At 44.8% G+C, this 14,090-nt stretch overlaps 1 long non-coding RNA gene across 1 annotated transcript in view; it reads right to left on the bottom strand.

The window, feature by feature from the left end:
- LOC146019447 (uncharacterized) overlaps positions 1 to 13,813 on the bottom strand; it is a 69,064-nt gene extending 55,251 nt beyond the window's left edge. Inside the window, exon 1 of the long non-coding RNA XR_014450547.1 lies at positions 13,739 to 13,813. This is a non-coding gene — a long non-coding RNA (uncharacterized LOC146019447). The remainder of the gene's footprint in view (positions 1 to 13,738) is intronic.
- Positions 13,814 to 14,090: the final 277 nt, after the last annotated feature.

The following is a 14,090-nucleotide window of genomic DNA, read 5'->3' as shown; positions in this document are numbered from 1 at the left end:
GACCTGCACATCATTGCGCAGGCTTGGCCAGCCTGTCGGCTGGCGTGGTTTGCTGTGATACCCAGACGAGTATGGAGATCAGCACGATCTTGCCTATGGGTGGATAGTTCACGTAAGAAAGTGAATACAGCTGTGGAGCGTTACATGTTGGCTACTGGAGGTGGTGTCATCTGCCATGATGGCATTGTCTTTTTAGAGGGAAGAGCTGTATAGGGATGATTGAGTGCATCTGAGCCCGGAAGGCTTGGCTTTGTTTTTGCCCGATTTATTTTTATGGTTGAGAATTTGGTGCTGAGCGTGTTTTGTTAGTTGGTGGGGGTGCTGTGGCTTAGGGCCTAGCTTGGCGGTAAAGAACGGTCATTTGTGTAGATGGAATAGTGTGTAAATAGTGGGTGGTGCTCTCCCGACATCGCTTGTCAGGAACCATACTTCTTTGCACGGAAGATGGCTGCCACGACAGACCCAGGTGGTGGCTGGGAGAGTTGATCACCAGCGGTGTGTGAATGCTATGGTGATCTTACAACCCCCCCCCCTCCTTCTTTCCTCTGACCGTTCTTTGGTGCCGCCACCATTTTATAGTTTTATAGTCAGTTGTCATAAATAAATTTGACATTCATTATTTAAAACGCCAGCAGTTGTGTCCGTGTCGTTATTTTAGTTAGATAAGCTAATTTAAGTGTTAAGGTTTTTATGCATAAGAATACCGATGTTGAGTTTATAAACTACACCTATTTTTTTAAATAGTTTCTTTTTGTCTGTTCTGTTAAGCATTTTTATTATTTTTATTAAATGAAAATGAATGCCCACATCTGTCCTCTCAGTTCCGCAGCTCACCCACAAGTCGGCAAGGCAACTATTCTTCAATAGTTCGTTCCTGGCAAAATAAAAGGCAGTGCGACTCACTGCAGGTCAAAAGAAGAACAAGACAATTCCTCCAACCATGTTCTGTGGGCAGTGGTTTGTAAATGATCATTATGCTGTATGTCTTATTGTCTGATATCTTCCATGCAGTGGCGCTGGAACGTTTTTAGGTTGGGGGGGGGGCAAGATATAATCTCATTTTGGCGCCCCCTAAATTGCTATATGTTACCCCCTGATAGTTAATGAAATATGTTTTCATCAATAGTAATAGAGTAACAGAAAAACACTATAGTTTTATTAGTAACAAAATAACATTTGTCCAGCACATGTCCCCACACCCCTCATATGTCCAGCACATGCCCCCACATCCCTCATATGTCCAGCACATGCCCCCACATCCCTCATATGTCCAGCACATGTCCCTATAACCCTCATTTGCCCAGAACATGTCCCCACACCACTCATATGCCCAGAACATCAATTGTTCACACACTCCCCATAACTTAATACATCCCCAATGTACATTAACTCAAATTGTGAGCAAGTTTAGAGATCTCCTCAACTTACTTTTTTTGTTTTGCTGCCTGGATCCCTCCCATACACAGCAGGCAGACACGCTGGCCGCAGCAGGATGGGGTTGGAGCGCACTGGGGACCTGGATGCTGGATGCCATGCCCATGCGACGCTCGTCGCTGAAGCAGCAGGGGGCGGGCGGCCGCGGCGTCGGACACTGTAAGTGTCAATCAAACACCGCTGGGCAGGGCGACCGGCAGGGAGGGGACTGAGTCTGACAGGGAGGACGGATGGAGAGACCCGGCGCAGCGGCGCCAGCGCGCATAGAACTGCAGGATATGTGAGTGTAGAAAAGACCTCACACATACATCAAGACACAGACGGGCCCCGGCCGGGCTCTGGGGCCCTTCAGATCGCCGGGGCCCATCACACATGTCCCCCTTGACCCCCCCTGTCGCCGGCCCTGACAGCGACCCAGACAACGGTACTTTAGCGCCTCAGTAATTTTGGGGGGGGCAAGCTGCCCCCTCGCCCCCCCATTCCGGCGCCCATGCTTCCATGCATAATATTTAACCCCTTCCCGACATTTGACGTATATATACGTCATGGCCGGGATGTACTTCCCGACACATGACGTATATATACGTCATGACTTTAAACTGTCCCTGACAGCAGACATGTCCCTGCATGCCCAGGGGGGGGTGGCGATGCCTCCCCCCCGTCGGCGATCGCTGTGATTGGCTGTTCAATGTGAACAGCCAGTCGCAGCGTTTTCCTGTGTTACCGGCGAATCAGACGCTCGGTAACACAGGTGTCAATCACCGCCGGGTGTGAGGGGGCATGAGGGGGTCACCGGTGATGACCACACCTCACCCCACCTCACCCCACCTGCCCCCAAGGCTGTGATTGGTCCGTCGGACCGACGGACCAATCACAGCCAAGGCGCGTCATTTAAACTAACGGTGACTGCGCTGCAGACGCCATTCCGGTCTGGAATTGCGTGCAGAGCGGTCACCGGCCACTCTGTCGTGATATACATACCTGAACCTTGCCTGATACTTACCTGATCACCGCTGATCACCGCTGGTAGCGTGCTGCCAGCAGCTGGATGCTTCCTGGATCTTGTGACTTCCTGTGTCCTGCTGCTGCAGTGTCATAGAGTCACAGATCGTGAGAGATAGTGACAGATAGTGACAGAGAGTGACAGAGAGTGATAGAGAGTGATAGAAAGTGCTATATTTTGTGTCTGCTGCACCCCTTTTGTGCTGATCAGTATATCTGTGCTGATCAGCAACTTTTTTTTTTTTTTTTTTTTTATATATATATACCTGTCAGTTGCACCAAAGGTTGTGCTGCCTGTGCAACTGACTGCTGCCCCCCCCCCCCCCCCTTTTTGTGCTGATCAGTTTAAATTAATTAACTGATCAGCAACTTTTTGGAGGTCCAGGGTTTTTTTTTTTATATATACCCTGTCAGGTTGCACCCACAGTTGTCTGCCTGCTGCCCCTCACTGCTAATCAGTGTCGCATCACTGCATCACTGATCTGCAGTTTTTTTGGGGGGGGGGATTGCAGTGGGGTTTTGTTTTATGGGTGTCCTGTGGCCGCTGATCAGTGACGTACATCACTGAACAGCATTTTTGGCACAGGGTTGATATCATTTTTTTTCTGCAGTTTTTTTTAATTGTTTTTTTTTTTGGAGAGTGCTGTGGTTTATTACACCCACGTTGCTTTTGTGGGTGTCCTGTGGCCGCTGATCAGTGACGTACATCACTGAACAGCATTTTTGGCACAGGGTTGATATCATTTTTTTTCTGCAGTTTTTTTAAATTGTTTTTTTTTTTGGAGAGTGCTGTGGTTTATTACACCCACGTTGCTTTTGTGGGTGTCCTGTGGCCACTGATCAGTGACGTACATCACTGAACAGCATTTTTGGCACAGGGTTGATATCATTTTTTTTCTGCAGTTTTTTGTAATTGTTTTTTTTTTGGAGAGTGCTGTGGTTTATTTTTTTTTTATTGTTTTTACACCCACGTTGCTTTTGTGGGTGTCCTGTTGCCTTTGAGCGCTGTTCAGTGACGGACGTTACTGACCAACATCTGTGCTCAATTTTTGGCGCAGGACCTTTTTTTTTTTTTTTTTAACCCCTTCAATTTTTTTTTTTTTTATTGGGATCAAATTCCTGTATAAAGTATTTTTTTTTCTGCACTACATACACACTACACACTACATACCCCCCGTGTTGAAATAAAGTTTGTACCCCCCCTACACTATACACGTGTTGAAACATTACACTTACAGAAACACAAAAATAAAAATGGCATCCCAAATGTCATCCCAAATGTCATCCCAGTCATCCAGAAGAATGTATTCAGCGGAGGAGGCATATGCCATGCTTGCCTTTGACTCTGACACAGCCAGTGATGCAAGCGGGGAATTTGAAGGATTCGTCTTAAGCTCCTCTTCCTCCTCTAGTGATGAGGGAACCCCTCAAAGACGCCCCCGTAGAGCAGCTGAGACACCCCCCCCCCAAATGATTGATCCCGTATGGACCCCACCACCAGACAATTTTGAGCCCCGGGTTCCTGAGTTTTTGGCCATCCCAGGAATCCAATTTGATTCAACAGGTCTCAGAGAAATTGACTTTTTCAAATTATTTTTCTCTGATGATTTTATAAATTTAATGGTGGACCAAAGTAATTTATATGCCCAGCAGTTTATTGCTCAAAACCCCACGTCATCATTTGCTAGGTGGACCCCTGTAGATGCAGTAGAGATGATGACGTTTTGGGGTCTGGTGTTACATATGGGCATAGTAAAAAAGCCAGAAATTAGGCAATATTGGAGTACAGATGTTCTGTACAGCACCCCACTTTACCGTATGGCCATGACTCGGACTCGTTTTGAGATAATCCTTAAATTTTTACATTACACCGATAATGCACAGTGCCCACCCAGAGATGATCCCACCTTTGACCGGCTATTCAAAGTCAGGCCGGTCATTGATCATTTCAGTGCCAAATTTGCAGAGATGTACATCCCTGAAAAATTTATTTGTATCGACGAGTCCCTTATACATTTTAAAGGAAGGGTTAAATTCCGACAGTACCTTCCCAGTAAGAGGGCAAGGTATGGCATAAAAATGTATAAACTGTGTGAAAGCACCGCAGGGTACACCCACAGGTTTAGGGTATATGAAGGGAAGGATTCAAGAATTGAACCGCCAGAATGCCCCCCCTCCCTCGTAGGTGTTAGTGGAAAAATTGTCTGGGATTTAGTGCACCCCTTCCTGGATAAAGGTTATCACCTCTATGTGGATAACTTTTACAATAGCATCCCCCTGTTTAAGGCCCTTGGTTCAAGAGGTACAGCAGCTTGCGGTACTGTGCGCAAGAACCAAAGAGGCCTCCCAAAAACGCACATTGCCCAAGTACTGAGAAGGGGTGAAAGCAGGGCACAATCCACCGAAAATATGTTGTTGGTCAAATATAAGGACAAGAGGGATGTCCTTATACTGACAACAATTCATGGAGACAGTACCACCTCCATCCCTGTACGAGGTACCAGTACCCACACCTCAAAACCTAATTGTATCCTAGATTACAATAAGTACATGGGCGGAGTGGATCTTTCAGATCAGGTACTGAAGCCGTACAGTCCCCTGCGGAAAACAAAAATCTGGTACAAGAAGCTGGCCGTGTATATCATCCAGATGGCACTGTATAACGCTTACGTGCTATTCCGTTCTACCAGCCAGAGGGGGACATTTATGCACTTTCAAGAGGAAGTCATAAAGGGCCTAATATTTGGGAACCAGCAGGCAGAGGGCCCCAGTACTTCTAGTACTGGCCCCCGTATTGTACCAGGGCAGCATTTTCCGAACGAAATCCCCTCCACTGCAAGAAAGGGCAGGACACAAAAAAGGTGCAAAGTTTGCTATAAAAAGGGAATAAGAAAGGATACTATTTTCCACTGTGAAACTTGCCCCGACAAACCCGGCCTATGTATAAAGGAGTGTTTTAAAATATACCACACATCTATGGATTATTAGGTTCATCATTTCACCGTGCTTCGGGGGTCTTGCTAATGCCACATAGCACCCACCATTCATTCCACCAGAATCTGAGCTGCAAAATCCAAAAATCACTCCTTCCCTTCTGAGTCCTGCCATGCACCCAACTGGTATTTTTTGGTCACATATGAGGCATTGCCATACTCGGGAGAAATTGGGGCACAGATTTTGGGGTGCTTTGTCTCCTTCATTCCTTGTGAAAATGAAAAATTTGGAGCCAGAACTGCATTTTTGTGTAAAAAATGTAATTTTTCATTTGCACAGCCCAGTTGTATCAAAATTGGTGAAACCCCTGGGGGTTTGAAATGTACACTATACCCCTAGATGAAGTCCCTGAGGGGTGTAGTTTGCAAAATGGGGTCACTTGTGGGGGGGTTCCACTGTATTGGTGCTTCGGGGGTCTTGCTAATGAGACATAGCACCCACCAACATTCCACCAGAATCTGAGCTGCAAAATCCAAAAATCACTCCTTCCCTTCTGAGTCCTGCCATTTTTTGGTCACACATGAGGCATTGTCGTACTCGGGAGAAATTGGGGCACAGATTTTGGGGTGCTTTGTCTCCTTCATTCCTTGTGAAAATGAAAAATTTTGAGCCAGAACTGCATTTTTGTGTAAAAAATGTAAGTTTTCATTTGCACAGCCCAGTTGTATCAAAATTGGTGAAACCCCTGGGGGTTTGAAATGTACACTATACCCCTAGATGAATTCCCTGAGGGGTGTAGTTTGCAAAATGGGGTCACTTGTGGGGGGGTTCCACTGTATTGGTGCTTCGGGGGTCTTGCTAATGCGACATAGCACCCACCAACATTCCACCAGAATCTGAGCTGCAAAATCCAAAAATCACTCCTTCCCTTCTGAGTCCTGCCATGCACCCAAATGGTATTTTTTGGTCACATGTGAGGCATTGCCGTACTCGGGAGAAATTGGGGCACAGATTTTGGGGTGCTTTGTCTCCTTCATTCCTTGTGAAAATGAAAAATTTGGAGCCAGAACTGCATTTTTGTGTAAAAAATGTAATTTTTCATTTGCACAGCCCAGTTGTATCAAAATTGGTGAAACCCCTGGGGGTTTGAAATGTACACTATACCCCTAGATGAATTCCCTGAGGGGTGTAGTTTGCAAAATGGGGTCACTTGTGGGGGGGTTCCACTGTATTGGTGCTTCGGGGGTCTTGCTAATGCGACATAGCACCCACCAACATTCCACCAGAATCTGAGCTGCAAAATCCAAAAATCACTCCTTCCCTTCTGAGTCCTGCCATGCACCCAAATGGTATTTTTTGGTCACATGTGAGGCATTGCCGTACTCGGGAGAAATTGGGGCACAGATTTTGGGGTGCTTTGTCTCCTTCATTCCTTGTGAAAATGAAAAATTTGGAGCCAGAACTGCATTTTTGTGTAAAAAATGTAAGTTTTCATTTGCACAGCCCAGTTGTATCAAAATTGGTGAAACCCCTGGGGGTTTGAAATGTACACTATACCCCTAGATGAATTCCCTGAGGGGTGTAGTTTGCAAAATGGGGTCACTTGTGGGGGGGTTCCACTGTATTGCTGCTTTGGGGGTCTTGCTAATGCGACATAGCACCCACCAACATTCCACCAGAATCTGAGCTGCAAAATCCAAAAATCACTCCTTCCCTTCTGAGTCCTGCCATGCACCCAAATGGTATTTTTTGGTCACATGTGAGGCATTGCCGTACTCGGGAGAAATTGGGGCACAGATTTTGGGGTGCGTTGTCTCCTTCATTCCTTGTGAAAATGACAAATTTGGAGCCAGAACTGCATTTTTGTGTAAAAAATTTAATTTTTCATTTGCACAGCCCAGTTGTATGAAAATTGGTGAAACCCCTGGGGGTTTGAAATGTACACTATACCCCTAGATGAATTCCCTGAGGGGTGTAGTTTGCAAAATGGGGTCACTTGTGGGGGGGTTCCACTGTATTGGTGCTTCGGGGGTCTTGCTAATGCGACATAGCACCCACCAACATTCCACCAGAATCTGAGCTGCAAAATCCAAAAATCACTCCTTCCCTTCTGAGTCCTGCCATGCACCCAAATGGTATTTTTTGGTCACATGTGAGGCATTGCCGTACTCGGGAGAAATTGGGGCACAGATTTTGGGGTGCTTTGTCTCCTTCATTCCTTGTGAAAATGAAAAATTTGGAGCCAGAACTGCATTTTTGTGTAAAAAAATTAATTTTTCATTTTCACTGCCCAGTTGTACCACAATTGGTGAAACCCCTGGGGGTTTGAAATGTACACTATACCCCTAGATGAATTCCCTGAGGGGTGTAGTTTGCAAAATGGGGTCACTTGTGGGGGAGGTTCCTAACTTTTAGCATCTTATGGTGCCTAGAAACCTACATGGTGCCTAAAAAATAATCTCATAAAAAGTAGGCTCCAAAATCAAGTAGGTGCTCCTTCTATTATGAAGCCTGTGGTTTGGTCAACGTGCACACTAGGGCCACATATAGGATATTTATGAAAACAAAAGAATTGGGGGAATCAATTTTTAGTCACATTTCTCTAGTAAAATCTACTGTGTTCCTTAGAAAAATGTATTAAAATTGCAAATCTGCAAAAAAAAATGAAATTTTGAAATTTCACCTACACTTTGTTTTAATTCCTGTAAAACACCTAAAGGGTAAACAAACTTCCAAAATGCTGTTTTGAATACTGTGAGGGGTGCAGTTTTTGAAATGGCATCATTTATGGGGGTGTCTCACATACAAGTCCCTCAAAGTCACATCAGAACTGAACTGGTCCCTAAAAAAATCAGTGTTTGAAATTTTCTTGAAAATTTGAGAATTTGCTATTCATATTTTAAGCCTCCTAGTGTCCAAAAAAATTAAAAGGATGTTGAAATAATGATGGAAACATAAAGTAGACATATGGTCTATGTTAGTTATTAACTATTTTGAGTGGTATGATTATTTGTCTCACAAGCAGAAAATTTAACATTTTGAAAATTGCTAAATTTTCCATTTTTTTACGACATTTTGGTATTTTTCACAAAAAAACACAGACTGTATCGACCCAAATTTACCACTAACTTGAAGTACAATGTGTCACGAGAAAACAGTCTCAAAATCACTGGGATAAGTAAAAGCAAAAAAAAGTTATCCCCACTTAAGTGATACATGTCAGATTTGAAAAAAAGGGCTCTGTCAGGAAGGCAAAAACATGCTGCGTCAGGAAGGGGTTAAAGTCTTTGATGAACAGAAGCAAAGCAAAGTTGACACCATTCCACCTCATACACAGAAGTTTCTATACTGTAGACCTTTATAGTGAAACATAGATTCCATCAGCTCTTTGTAACACAGTAGGAATGTTGTCACTAATCCTAGACAACTTGTATGGAAGCTGTGTCACACCACAATTATTTACAATTTAATGGAGAAACAATTGGGCTGAACACAATTTAAATTCATGATGCTAAAGCGTCTGATATCAGCTCAGAGATAAATACAAGATGGACTGCAGGTTCCACTAATGACCCCCAGAGACTATAATCAGGAACACGTGTGCGCAAAATAAACAGATGCATCAATAAACTACCTATTCCCCAGGGCGTAATTACTGGGTGAGATGTCCTTAGAAAGTGCATATGGCTGCAATTAGGCTTAAAATACGGATGTGTCAATAGCAGTACTTATTTGTGCTCCCTGCTATCGATCTGCTTCGCTTTTCCACATTAAACAGTTGTTTTAAACTCATCAATAAATTAAAAGCTGAAGATGGATGAACTTTTTTCTCTATCTCATTGAGTTGCATATAAATGAAAGTGAAAGTGAAGGGTATCATCGCGGGGTGCTTAGAGGCAGCCTTATAGACACAGGTTCAGGAACATGGCGATGACGTGAAGCTGTCAGAGAAAGTGTAGCTCCAAAAGGTTAGTGCTCAGCTAAATTATTATCTTTAAACATTTAGCAGACATGCTGCACTGTCAGCTGTAAATGTCCAGGCTAAGGGTTAGTTATAACAAATGAAATATGCAGCATAAGTATATGTATTACCGAGCCACTTGTTCCAGGAACACTACTGTATATCTAAAATATATGTCTGTCTATCTATCTACCTATTTATCTATAATAACACAAAAGTGCCGGCTCCTCCTCAGTGACAGGAGCTATGTGCTGCGCCGTAACAGTACATGCAGCACGTGGCTCCTGTCACTGTGTAGGAGCCACGATTTATTAAAATTATGTGAAATCGCTCAGAAAATGGTTGAATATCGCCCCGTGTTTAGGGCTCATCATAGGGTTTAATCCCTAAAAAGTAACTATTTTCCCCAGATTACACATATACTGTACCACACCTTACTAGAGCTCTAGGTCTTTGCAATCATTTCCCAAATATTCATTCAACTTTCTTTATCCAGTTACAGTATAGATGATAGACAATGCCTAGGTTGACCACTAATGGTTGACAGTGACTAGGTCGACACCTAAGAATGGTCGACATACCATAGGTTGACACAGACGGAAGGTCAACACAAGCTTTAAGGCGACATAAACATGGTCGGTCACCACTCTATTTCTCTACTTGGATAGATAAAAACTTATGTCAACCATATTCATGTCGACCATTACCATGTTGACCTCAAGCTTGTGTTGACCTTCTGTCAATGTTGACCTAGGCTATGCAGAACATTCTTAGGTGCCATCTAGTCACTGTCCACCATTAGCGGCCGACTTAGTGACTGTCAACGTAGACATTGTCGACCAGGGGACGACATACCCTTTGGACCTTATTCTGGTCCGTTCGCAGCCAGCGTTCATTCGCACGGGGACCGATGTTTGGCGTATACGCATGCGCAGCCGAATTTCTGCGCATGTGCATATGCCGGATGCGCATGGAGGTGGGGAATAGTCACGCCCATGGGAACGCCCAGAGATTCATGGGCGTTCCCATGTAAATGCTGGGCGTTCCCATGGTAACTGACCAGTGACCAGGGCCTGTGCAAGGCACCGGAGCGCCCCGGTGCCGGGGGGGGTGTACCTGTCCTGCGGCTGTGTATATTGTATATGAAGCTTGCGGCGGCGGCAGCTGGGGGTCCCTGCAGTCAATAAGAATTTAATAACGAGCGCTATACGTCTGGCTACGCGGAACCGCTTCTGTTGTGAAAACACTGGCCGCACGGCGCACGCTGATTGGCTGAATCTCAGCCAATCAGCGTGCGGCCAGTGTTTCCACAACAGAAGCGCTTCCGCGTAGCCAGGCGGATAGCGCTCATTATTAAATTCTTATTGATTGCAGGTACCCACCGCTGCCGCCGCCGCAAGCTTTATATACACAGCCGCAGGACAGGTACCCCCGCGGCACGGGGGGGGGGGGGGAAATGCCGCCCTCCAGTGGCCGGTGCCCTAGGCAAATGCCTAGATTTGCCTAGTGGTGGCGCCGGCCCTGCCAGTGACGTTGGTGCCAGGGGCGGGCAGGTGCATGCAAATCTAAGTGACCTGAGAGTCACTTAGATATGCATTCACGTTCCACATCATTCGATGGTCGGCGACCATCGAATGATGTGGGTGATCACCCACAGGCTGCGAATGGATCTTTATGTTAAACATCCATTGGCAGGCCCTGCGTGCAAACACACGCAGCGAGGGGGAGCGGGCGTACCACCATTTAGGGCAGTTTCTGGTTGACTCGCAAGGGTGCGAATTCGCATCCAAGCAAATCAACCAGAATAACCCAATTTATCCAAGCTCACAACCCGGTCTTCTTATTCTATCTACTGGCGTTCCTAATGCCTTAATTAGGGGCTAAGGGACCAATGTATGAATAGACCCCCTTTCTCTCAGTATTTGTTGGCAATTGTCGCAGCAATAACATTTCCCTTAATGATGTAAGCTATAAATGAATAAGAACCTGGGCAGATGAGCACTGCTAAGTTCTGCCATGTTTTGTGGACTGGTTCATTTATGTAATGCTTCTCTTAACTACTATAGATTGTATCGGTTGTCAAACTGTTAGATGAACATGTGTACAGAGCAGGCTTGCCTACCCTCCCGGAATGGCCGGGAGCCTCCCGAAAATCCCTCCCGGGAAGGTGGGCAAGTCTCCCGTTTTTTTGTTCACAGCCCCCGCTCCTCCCTATGCCCACTGGATTAATTAGCGCAAATCGCGGGTCCGTGGCGAGGGGGCGGGACTTAAATTACGCGATCGCTGCATTAAGCATCATTTAAGCCCCGCCCCCTCATCGCAGCCCGCGAATCACTGAGGTTTTTTTTTACATGGGGGGGGCGGGGCAGAGTGATGTCAGCCTTGCCCCCTCCCCCTGACGGGTTGCCTCTCCGGGCTTCTCCCGGAGAGGTGAAAGTAAAAGCAGGCAAGTATGGTACAGAGTAGGAGAAAGCACAGACAGACATCCATAAGGTAACGTAGGCTTCTGCTTCCATCTTAATCAGGCTCCAGTAAAAAGCCCCCAATGCTGGATAGCGCTCATGGAGCCATATTTGTTAAGTCTTTGAATATTACAAAACATTTAATACTAGAAATTTAATTGAAAAAGTTTTTAAGGATGTTGCACCTCCCCGTTATCTCTGGCTTGTTAGAAAAAGGAATAGTACAAGAGGAAATGGGCCGTCTAAATACTGACACGGATTCTGTCATCTATATAGTGCCAGTAAATGTAACATGTACGTGTCTGTTTATATGAGGCCTTGTATTTTTGGCTTGTTCTCTCCCGAACATAAGGGAGGATTGTGGCTATAACAAAATTGGCAAACTCGCTGTGACAAATACTAGGGAGCTGGCAGTTTCAAACCTACAATATTAAATTCCCTCTATATAGATGTATAAGAACAGCGACCCTGGCACTAACAATATACTCTGCAGTTTGGTATTTACTATTATGAAGAAGTAACAAATGCAGATGTGGACATGTCAATACACATGAATCTGCTTCCAGGATTGTAGAACAGCAACAGAAGGTCAAATACAGGCTAGGAAATTGTCAGAACGCTATCTCGTATTTGCATGAATAAAACAATATTACAATCTTAAAAAAATGACAAAATTACCTGGGACCACAATTTAGCCTAGTTACTCAGACAAGCTACAGTACAGTATAATACCTTTGTGCTGTGTATTCATGGACCATAATTACCTCAGTCTGAGAACTCCTTTACTGTGTAAATTACATATTCCACAACATATTAAAAACAGCAGTGCCGCTTATATACATAGGAGAGCATTCAGGTTCATTCCCTCGGATGCGAATTCTCATCCTTGCGAGTGAACCAGATCCTGCCTTGTTAATGGTGGTACGCCGGCCCACAGTATACCCTGGAGTGCCTTGGGGGACTTGCAGGGGTGCCCTGGGTTGGTGGTGCAGGACCAATTCAAGTTTTTTTATGTCCATTATAATAGTCAAATTGTGGACAAACAGAAGGGAATCCTGTCCATTACCACATAACTTTGGGAATCCCTGTACTAGAGAAATAACAGCTTACTATAAATCAGGTTCCATATGATCACTAAAGAATAACTACCAAAATGTAGATATTTGAAATCAGACATAGTAACAGTCCATAACCAGCCAAACTCTCCCATAATCCTCATATTTCCAATATAAGGTAAACATTACAGGTTATTATGATGAGTAAAAATGTTTGCTTGTCAATTTTCACACCTGTTTTGACAAATTCACTTGGCATTTAAAGGGTTAAACCAGTCAAAAAACCTTCAGTAATTAATTTAAGTGCATGGACAGCCAACCAGCATTTCAGCACATAGAACAGTGGGCAAGCTGTTTGGCAGCTTACTGGCCTGTACCCCATACCTAAATCCATTGAAATTATATGGGCCCAAAATAAATGGAGGGCCTGGAGCTGTAGATCCACCTGCCATATTGTGATTTCAGTCACGTTTGTGTATGTGTAAAATATGTGGAAACATATATATATATATATATATATATATATATATATATATATATATATATTTATATATATATATATATATATATATATATATATATATATATATATATATATATATATTGGATTTGCGGACAAGGTGGCACTCTAATAGGGTTAAAAAAATTGGTGCAGGGCCCAAGTAAAGTAAAGGAGCAGCTCTCAGGTATTTCAAGAAAACAGTGATTTAATCCAAAAGCGCTTAATGTATGAGGCGCTTCCAGCAGCAGCCAACAGCAGTTTTAACTGTCACACGCCCAGTGGCGTAACTATAATAAATGCGCCCCCTGCCGAACATTTCGGCAACTCCTCCCCTCCCCCCCAAGTAAAATGAGCAACCCTCCCCCCCCATGACCCCCCCGAGCCTTACCCCTCCGCTTAGCAACAGGGAGCCACAGATCTTTTCTGCGGTGCGGTCCTGGCTCCCCATCTGCGTCTGCTGCTATGACCCTCACAAAATGTCTGCCACCATACAGCAGACAGTTTCATAGAACAGTCTGCTGTATGGGGGCGGACATTTTATGATGGTCTGTTTCCAAAGCAGCAGTAGCCAGGAGGGGGAGTCGGGACCGCATCGCAGAGAAGATCTGCGGGTCCCTGTTGCTAAGCGAAGGGGTAAGGCACAGGGTGGGGGGGGGGGCATGGGTGCCCGGGGGGAGGGTGCTTAATTATATCTGTCTTGCAAAATACTTACAGTACTGTATGCTGATCACCATTTCTAT

Source organism: Crinia signifera, chromosome 7 (genome assembly GCF_055691185.1).
Source record: "Crinia signifera chromosome 7, ASM5569118v1, whole genome shotgun sequence".
Lineage (NCBI taxonomy): Eukaryota > Metazoa > Chordata > Amphibia > Anura > Myobatrachidae > Crinia > Crinia signifera.
This window is presented reverse-complemented; position numbering and strand designations above follow the sequence as displayed.